General features: G+C 50.4%; 1 long non-coding RNA gene across 1 annotated transcript; it reads right to left on the bottom strand.

Annotated features, from left to right (window-relative positions):
* Window positions 1-1729: 1729 nt before the first annotated feature.
* LOC116943817 (uncharacterized) lies at window positions 1730-4572 on the bottom strand. Its single transcript, XR_012942259.1, has 3 exons — window positions 3509-4572; window positions 2973-3063; window positions 1730-2535 (listed from the first exon to the last, which is right to left on the bottom strand). It is a non-coding gene; the product is annotated as an uncharacterized LOC116943817 (long non-coding RNA).
* Between the last annotated feature and the right edge of the window lie 259 nt (window positions 4573-4831).

The raw sequence follows: 4831 nt of genomic DNA, 5'->3' as shown, positions 1-4831 counted from the left end.
ACACACACTGTGTGTATATAATACCTGTGCATGTACATCTCTATGGGTACACAATGTACGTCATTCAATGCCTTCAGGCAGTGGTTCTTAATCTGGGGGGGGGTGAGAGATGGGCAGATTTGTCTTTCTTAGAAGGTACATAATCGAAAACACAAATTCAGCACGGGCACGTAAGTACAACTACGTTATAGTCTTGGTTCTTTCGGTAAAGTCACGTTGAAGGGAAACAATAAAATAATAAAACGTGACTTTACCGAAAGAACCAAGACTATGAATCACTGCAGTCACGAAAGCTTTAAATCAAATTACAACTACGTTGTTTCATCAAACCTATGTATTTATTAACAATATAACAAAAAAGAATACGATGTGTTAAAGCAAAGTGGGTGCAAGGCTGCGGTAAAGGTTAAGAACCACCGCTTTCACGGGGCTCGACGATGCTTCCGTTGCAGCCTCCCGCAATGCGTGGAGCGAGAGAATGCGCGCCAGCTTCTCTCGCCGGGACAAATCAGATTGGGGCCCCAGACACCACGCCTCCTATCCAACCAAGGTCAACATCTCTTGCTCTCAAGACGAAGGGGGGGTGTCTGCTCACTGCTCCCAGGATAGACAGACCCCACCACCTCCCCCTTCTCGCGCTGTCATTACTTGACCTTGCTGTGAACCCGCTCCCTCAAATGCGTCACGATTTTGACCGATGCGTCCCTTCACGCGACCTTAAATATATTTATATATTCCCAGGGAACTTTGCGAAATGTCAGCGATGTTTGTAATACACACGTCCTGGAATTTCCCACCCCCCCCCCTCCCACCCTGTCATAGGAATGTGGAAAGTTCACCGCTGAGTGGTGCTCGTTGCGAACAGGAACATTGTTTGCATGATGTCCGGGATAGGGGATGGCGTAATGGTCGTCTCATCCTAAGACTGGCCCCAGCATCGAAACCCCGCCACCACCACCACCACCGCCACCACCTCGCCTCTTGTCGCTCTGTCGTGACCCACGACCTCGCCGTGAACCCGGCCCCTGACGCGTCACGGTCCTGACTGATGGTTGCTGCGCACGACCTCGCGGGCAACCCTCGGGAGCCTCGCGGAATGTCACCAGCGGCGCATGCGCGCACGGTCCGTGGCGATGTTGGTGCTCGCCGTAGGAATGTGGAATCGACGCCGCCGCCGTGGCGCGGCTTGATATTGAGCGAGCGAGCGAGCGGGCGGGAAAGAAGTTCGCCCCGGTGCATGCACAAGACGCTCGGGATTCTGGTTTTTGGTGAACGTCAGGGATGCAGACGGGAAGGCGTTGTCAGAATGTGACGAACATCGGGAGGATTCTGCGATGGCCCCTGGTGTGATGGTTAGCAGACCGCACGTGCTGTCCAGAGGCGGTGGGTCCTGTCTCTCCGACGTGGCGGTTAAACCAGGCGGGGCTCTAAAGGAAGCTGTCTCTGGTGTGGGCCAATCAGTTTCAAAGACGATGCATCATCATCTACTACCAGAGCATGCGATTTGTTTGTTTGCATGTTCACCGCAAGTACGCGTGGTTAATGCAGACATGATTCCTTGCAAAAGGTTTCAGTTTGGTGTTTTAACATATTAACCACAGCTGTAGCCATGGAGTCAACATTGGACCAAATCTTCCAGGGGGTCTGGGGGTCCCAACCCAAAAAAAATATCAAAATTTGAAAACTAATTTCCTGCCTAAAATATTTAAAAAATCATGAACACATGGGATGGACTTTTTATTTATTTTTTACAATAATGTCGAATAGTGTATTGTATTGCATTGCTCTGTTTTTACTTTTTTTACCATTTCTTGATTCATTGTATGTAATAGCAGAGATTAGGGATTAAAACAGTATAACCATAACCAAAATAATATAGTAATAGGTTTTATCCTTTAAACTGGCACAAAAACTGACACCTTTATTCAAGGCATTATGTTTGCAATAACCACAACACAAGCAGTCAAAATGCAAACAAAAGAGACAACTCTGATAATGATATGCACTGTCCTTGAATTTGAATGGTCCACACCCGAGACGGCTTTTCTTAGAGCCTAGTCTCCACTGGTGTTGGACCAGAAGACGCCAAAAGGCGTACAACTCAAGAACAGCGCGCTATCAGAGTATTGAGGGCTCGGGGTGAGCATTTACATTAAACACAATAATATAACCTGAAATCTATGCATTGACTAATATGAAGACAAGTCCAGATATTGTGGCCAAGGTTTATCAAATTGTTATATTATAATTACGGCCTTGATCTAAACACAAACTGTTTTATTGACAGAAAGGGTAAAACCTATGCCGATATTCTCAAACGATTTAATTTACCGCGTAAAGCCCACTAAGCTATGAACTCCTTCTCAGAGGCGACCTGGTCGCATGTGATGATGATCGCTCATCATCATTAGCACACGTGAGACTTGATCGTAGCAGCCAAATAATCAAATCGCGTGTTGATTCTCAATGTGGAGGAGAAAGCCATAGAAGAATCCAACGGCCATCGTTCGTGTCCGGGATCGAACCCACGGGCTCCTGCAAAGCAGACGAGGAAGAGGAGGCAACACGTTTCTTAAATATCCCCTTCATCTGTCCAGCCAGCAGTACAAACGGTGTACAGCCGCAGTTAGTCGATCGCCGGGTCGCGTGTGGTGGGGTAAAGTGTGGGTGGCTCACACCTCCTGCAAGACGACAGGCTAGCGTGGAAGAGTAGGCCAAGGTACCCCCTCTCGAGTTTGCTCCTCTAAGAGCTGCCACGAGTGGAGGCCCTCTTATTGCCGGCAGTGGCACGAGCAAGTGAATGCAGCACTGCACCTTTACCCTTATGGGGGGTTTTTTGGTACTTTGGGCGAATCATAAATACCATGCCAAGCATGGACTCTAACTGCAATCAGTTGTTATAAATTTACCACACCTCGTATTAGCGCGATTGGCTACGTTCGGTGCGAAAGAAGTTCAAAATACGTACGTACAATTTACCCTTTGCTGCTTCCTCTAGCGGAGACGTCTTCCGCCAGCAGTGGAGTGAGCCCAGCAATTGCAGGGCTGCTCCTTTACCTGTCGCTGTGGCCAGAGAGATGCGGGGATAGCCCAGGATGAAGGAGTTTAATCTCGGGACGTGTCAAGAGCAATGGTTATCCACCCTGCGTGTCGCGCGCGGATGCACCCCCTACCCACCCCGGTACCATCACTCTCACCGCAGTTGCGTAAACACCGCCGCTCGCCTTTTTTCGACACACATGTGATGTGGGCCGATTGATTTATATCGCAATCATCGCCAGCCGTGATTTATCCACTGCTAGATGAAGGTAGCAACCCCCCTCCCCCTCCCCTCTCCCTCCCCACCCCCTCCCCACTCTCCTCCCCACTCCCCAAATACAAAGAGCCCCCGTGAATCCTTAACAGACTGTTGGGGTCAAGTGCTGTTAACGAGCACCTATGAAGGCCGGCATGGCACACGGAGGGGCGTGTGTGGCCAACACCCCCAGTGGCGATGTTTACTACGCACCGCACCAGGTACTCATTTGAGGCCGAGTCGACCTAGGGGAGGTCCAGGACCGGTTCCGATAATCGTCACCTGTGTTGGCATCGAACTCTGGTTCCCGGGATCGCAGCGTATCGCGCCAAGCACGACACTACCGCTCCCCCCGCATGAACACGTCACACACAGCGACTTTATCACCTTAAATACCGCCCGTTGATATTGATTAAAGCAACGTTTTTTTTATATTTTCTCCATCTCAATATATTCCCTAATCACTATTTGCCAGTAATCTGTCTTTGCGTGAAATATATATAAACATGTCAACCACTACGTAAATTATTACACTCCTCGCGAGCGTCTCTGAATGCAAATCTAATCTTTACCGGAGTCTCTGTTTGCGTGGCCACGTGCTAATTAAAGGCCGATTCATCTCATCACCATAATTGACACGTGCGGTCCATGATACTGCCGCTCAAGGGATTGACGTCTGCTGGAGCGACGGCTGTGCAATAATAGAACGATGGTGAATTTAAACCAATTACGTGGCGATGCTGCTGCTGCTGCTGCTTCTGCGTTGGAAATGCTGCAACAACCACAATCAACAACAACAGCAAGACAACAAAACACACCCAAAGCGTTCGTCACGAACGATAGGGCCTGACAAAAAGTAAATATCGTAGTAGACGTTTCGGGTAACGACCCTTATTCGCAGCACATCGACAGGCCAGAGAGGTATCGCGAACCTGGAGGCATGCTTCACTTTTTCTACTCATGCCTTTGATGATAATTCATCCAACGACTGTCCGCTACTCATGCTGCTGCTCCTGACGATGGTGCCCGCCCCCCAAATCACGGGGCCCGGGGCGGTCACCCAGATTCGCCGTACCCCAGGGACGGGTCTCGTTGCGGCTGCTAAGTCGCGTAACTCGCGTGGGGGCACCCCCAACCCCCTCCCCCCAAATCACGGGGCCCGGGGCGGTCACCCAGATTCGCCGTACCCCAGGGACGGGTCTCGTTGCCGCTGCTAAGTCGCGTAACTCGCGTGGGGGCAGAGCTACGAGTTTTTGGGCCCCCTTGGCAACCACCGCGAGAGAGGCGAATAACGGAGCGCCCCTGCAGCGTTAAATGTCCGAGACCGTGAGCGGAAACGATGGCGGTTTGGCGAGAGGAGCCTGCGACAGGTGCGTTAATAGCATCGGTGCCGAGACAAATCACATATTGAGGCCCCCATCTGACTGAATGTCACCCCCCCCCCGTACCACCGAGCTGATAATGTAGTGATGATTCCCACTGCTGCTGCATTACATGATGATGTATATTTGACGACGATGCCGATGTTTGGTCATG

This window comes from Petromyzon marinus, chromosome 19 (assembly GCF_048934315.1).
Source record: "Petromyzon marinus isolate PM22_M1 ecotype Great Lakes invasive population chromosome 19, UKy_Petmar_22M1.pri1.0, whole genome shotgun sequence".
NCBI lineage: Eukaryota > Metazoa > Chordata > Hyperoartia > Petromyzontiformes > Petromyzontidae > Petromyzon > Petromyzon marinus.
The sequence above is the reverse complement of the archived record's forward strand: the minus strand, read 5'-3'. Positions and strand labels throughout refer to the sequence as shown.